This window comes from Protopterus annectens, chromosome 8.part1, assembly GCF_019279795.1.
Source record: "Protopterus annectens isolate FY-2018-M chromosome 8.part1, PAN1.0, whole genome shotgun sequence".
Classification (NCBI taxonomy): Eukaryota; Metazoa; Chordata; order Ceratodontiformes; family Protopteridae; genus Protopterus; species Protopterus annectens.
The window spans coordinates 66,911,816-66,916,815 of record NC_056742.1 but is presented as its reverse complement, the minus strand read 5'-3'; the positions used below and the strand labels follow the sequence as shown (position 1 = coordinate 66,916,815).

Sequence of the window (5,000 nt, the reverse complement as noted above, 5' to 3'; positions counted from 1 at the left end):
TTAAAGGACGATATGCAGTTAAATAGATGGTGGAATGTGTCCGTGCTAGAAAACATTTACTCTAATACTAGGAAAGATGAACAAGTTGTGATCTTACAAAAGGCGGAATCATACAAAGTCGTTCAGTGCCAGCACTAATAAAACCATGATGTTCGAAGGGGCAGAAGACTGGTAGAAAGCATTGGGGCAGTAAACAGGAAATACACAAGATAGTTGTCATAAAACAGGTCCCCGTCAATCATTATGAAGTAGAAGAAATGGAAACATATCTTAAACTAGTTTTTTCACACATAGTTGCATAGTCCTGATGTTTCACATAAGCTGAAGCTTTTGAAAGAAATTATAATAAATGAGCAAATCTTACTACAATTACCTCTTCCTCATGAAAAAAATGAACAGAGGGTGTGATTCCAGTGTAAAAGACACTACTTTGTGACAAACTGAAAAATACTAGGATGAGCAACTGTGCCAAACCTTCTTGTTCAACAAAGTAACTGACACTGCAATCGGTGTTTTCATAAAGTAATTCAGCATTGGAAATGTGTAATATGTAAGCAGGTGTGTTTGTTGAATGGAGTGAGGTATACAGAGTAGTGGACTGATTATGTTTTATTTTATCCTTAGATTATTTTATCACGGTAGTTCATGTTGTTAAAGGATTCCGTGCCACTAAAACTGGGTATGTATCTAAAAAAATCCATTCTGTGGGATTAAAAAAAAAAACATTATTGACAAAATGAATTAGTACACTTTTTATGACACAGAGCAATAGAAAGCATGACCTGGAGACAGACTGAGAATCAAAGACATAAAACAGTGATCTATTAAGCTTCTTAAAGCTAGATTAGAGACACTTCTTTTGACATACTTATAAAATGAGTGTGGTTGCGAAGCGTTCTTGAAGTTATTAAAACTGATTCAGAGCAGCATTAGTATTTTTATCTGTACTTATGTAGTTTATAGTTTGCTGATAATATATTAGCAAACTAAAGTATCAGCACTATCATGATCATTTCCCATAATTTTTAAACAGTACTTAAAGCAAATACATTAAATTAAAAGAGGAACTAAACAAAAGTTATGCAAGACAAACATCAGCTCTTGGCTTTCTTTTCTGTCAATTACTAGTGATGTTGTCCACTAAAAGATTATTCTTTGTTGAATTGTGCTTTATTTCATTGTTTACAGACAGACATAGAGATGCACAAACATGCAACACACACACGTACGGATACAAGTATCACCTCTACTATTGCAGCACAGGTAATAGAGCTGAAAGAAGAACTGTAAAGGCCTGAATGTGCAGAATTTTTTTTGCTTTAATTTATTGACATTTTTGGCAAGGTTGGCATGTGTTTGTTAGATGTGTGGCTTTAGAATTAAACATAAATACACAGTGATAGGAATTAAGGCTTAAGTTGTACTTGAACAGACCTGTTTTCCATTAAATATATTTGTTTATTGTAACAAAGTATTCTTTGCATTCTTGCATTTCTGGTATTGAGTATGTGTTTCTTTCTGTTTCCAGCTGTGTGCTGTACTTGTCCCTTCAAGCTACTGAAACATAGATTATCTATCAACAAGACGTTTTTTCTGCATGTATGATAATGCATTAGAAGTTGTTAGGACACAATTAATAAAATTATTTTTTTCAGTGAAACATATCTTAGTTTGAAGCATACAAAGGTTTCTCATGAGTTCCCAAATAGATTGTGGGTGAAGATTAGACTGGCAATGCCTTCCAAATTACTTATCTTATTTAATGTTAAATACAACCATATTGCTATCAGAAACTAATAGAATAAGAAATATATGAAGTCGCAGGGTACATAAAATGAAGCGTAGGCATTGCCCTACATATTGCTTGCTAAAATAATGGGTAACATAGGTTCCGTTGCCTGCACTGTTACCTTAGGTCTGGTAAATGCTTTATTCAAATGCCATTTACACATCACTTTATTTATGTATTTACTTCAACAATGATACAAAAGAAGCAGCCATATTGATTATGCTTTTTCTTTCTCCTAGGTTATACACTTCTGTTAGGGCATTCCCATCTGATGCTATATAATGAATAAGACATTATGGTGTCACGTGCATATGAGTATATAGCAAGGGACTATGAATGACAGTAGTCACAGATGCCAGGTTGGAAATGTTACTTTGTTCCTTGAAGGAAAAGGAACAGCTCTGTTTATTTTCAGTTCCAGAAGAATGCTGCAGAGGGCAAAACAGTACTGTTAAACAATGGCATGTAATATTACTAGGTACAACCTGAGATTCAAATTCTGTCTCTTAAGCACACTTATGTGCTCAACTACACAGACACACAGAGACACACACACACAGACACACACACACACATACACACTCACACACACACACACACACACACACACACACACACACACACACACACACACACACACACACACACACACACACACCCTCCCCGACACACCTACAACTATACACATACACCCCCACACATACACAAACATGGATCCGCACAACTCTTTCTTTTTATTTTTTGTGAAGTACAAGAAAGTTGTATGCATCCATCCTAAAAATAACATCACATATAGCCTTTCAACTCTGTCTCATTAGATGCAGGTTTATGTTATTTATGAACTTGCTTGACTGTGAAATGCACATCTAAATCACCTCAGCTTTGTGGTAACAATGCAGAAGCATGGCTGATTCTGTGAATGTGCATAGCAAGCCAAAGTTTTGCTGAGGTAAGTAATTCTGTACTATTTCACCTGGCTTTCTAAAGCAATGTAAGGGTTTATTTACATTATACATTATGTGGTTTGCATGCATGCATCTCTTCTCTGCATATATGTATCACAATATCATTAAATGGTAATCTGAGGACTTTTTGAGTGCAGCTGAACAGACTGTGAGCTTTTATGGTGATACACAATATGTATTTCTTAATATGTGGGCTGTGTCACAGCTGGTAACTGAAGGCAGCAGTTGCAAATCAGAAATAATAATCAATTTATTACATATCAGACAATGTAGTACATATTGACATTACAGGAAAGCCAAAGAAAGCAAACAACAAGCTCAGCTGTTTCTGCAAAAGACTTTCTCAGGAAGTTCTCAGTAGAGCTGTAAATCCTGTTTATGCGTGTAAAGTGACACTGATGTGAACTGCATGCAAATATAGTACTGCATTTCTCTTAGTGCAACAGTTCAGAAATTATGTTGTTATAAATTACTGAGCTATATGTATTTTGTTTTAATTATATCTTCAGAGAGTCAGAAGATCCCGCTGTCTGATGTAGGCAGAATATTTGCTCTAGCAAGTCATTTTCAAAGGTACGTAAGTCTGTCACTTGTAGCTTGTTAAAGAATTGTACTGAGTGGTGTATTAGACAGTGAGATATCTAAAACAAACTACAAATAAAATAAAAGTGTTTGTCTTATTTCAATGCAGTTGTATAGTATGTAATCATTTAGCAAACTATCATCAGATATATATTAACACCTGATAATACAAATAACGAAATCTAATCTTTGTGATTTAAAACAGATAACTTTTTGTGTTTTAATGGCAGTAGCTTACAGGACAACTCTCTGCATGTACATTTTTTTAAACTACTTGTTGTTTTAAGCAGCTGTTCTTTTAAGTCCATGTTCCTAATTTTTTTCTTTTTTTTCCAAATAAATGAACAAAGAATTAAATACAAAATGTTTCTTAAAAGTTTTTTTTCAAGAAAACAAGCATAGTTTCATCAATAAACTAAACAAAGGATGATATACTCACCTATAGATTCTCAGGCTTTAATTGCCTGAGACCAAAAACATATAACATTTATTAGTATAAATAGTAACCCTCTGGTGCAAGTTTCATTTAACTAGACAGTAATAAAAAAGGTAAAGCAGATTCAAAATAAATAAATATGACTAAAAAAGAAGAATTATATTGCAAAGTATGCTAGTCCTGTTGCCTCAGATTTCAAAATATACTAATTTCAAAACCTAACAACCTTGGGATAAGGGAAGCTTCTTTACCAACAGAGTTCTATGATCTAACTGAATTTAATAGCTAGGATTCAATAATCCTCCCCATCTGCACCAATTTCCCGGTGCAGGTTGGTCATGGCTGAAATGTGAAAGAGCTTATTATCATCTCATTACTATGTCTCTGAATTTAACTCCAAAGGCTGTCAGATCTGACTGCAAATGTTCTCCCTGGCAACAGAAGCATCATGCTATCTAAGGCACCCAGTGCACTCATACATTCACACAAACTCCCACAGATTCCCATGCACAGTTACCCAAATTCACTCCACATGCAACCTCCTCCAACATTCATTCATTCACACACACAGAAAGAGCCATATAGACAGACAGACACCACACACACACACACACACACACACACACACACACACACACACACACACACACACACACACACACACACACATATATATGCACACATCCAAACATGAGATTCCCTACCTACTTAACTCCTATAGTGATACCACCCAAGCACCCACACATACACAAAAACACAAAGTAACACTCCCTAGCATATATTTGCTGAACTGTGAGTGTTCCCATAGGACTAAAAGAATGACTGCCATGTGTTTACTGAGGTCACTTGTCCCTCCTTGAGTAAAATTATGCTCAACCAAATGATTCAATGAATTATTCATCTGAGTGATTGGAAGCAAAGGACATTTCTGTGAAAAGCACATGGCTAATTAGCATTGGCCACATGCTGCTTTGCACATGACATCACTCAGGGAGTTGACACTCCCATGCGGAGGAAACTTACAGTGGTACTGTGGTATCTGAATCAGAAAGGCACACTGTATAGGGAAAAGCTTCTGAAATAAGGCTTCTGCAGCAAGCTAAACTTTTCTGAAACCCAGGAAATTACTGCTTTTTGATATTAAATGTGATTTGCTGAAATTGACTTAATGCATCTTATTTCAATTTAAAATCCATTGATTAAGGAGTTTTCAGAGGAAGTCCAAGGA

The 5,000-nt window shown here is 35.4% G+C and overlaps 1 long non-coding RNA gene across 2 annotated transcripts in view; it reads left to right on the top strand.

Moving 5' to 3' along the window:
* The first annotated feature begins 2,470 nt into the window (after window positions 1–2,470).
* LOC122810070 overlaps window positions 2,471–5,000 on the top strand; it is a 118,754-nt gene continuing 116,224 nt past the window's right edge. For both annotated transcript variants that reach the window (XR_006366044.1, XR_006366043.1), the window contains exons 1-2: window positions 2,471–2,738; window positions 3,264–3,327. This is a non-coding gene — a long non-coding RNA (uncharacterized LOC122810070). The remainder of the gene's footprint in view (window positions 2,739–3,263; window positions 3,328–5,000) is intronic.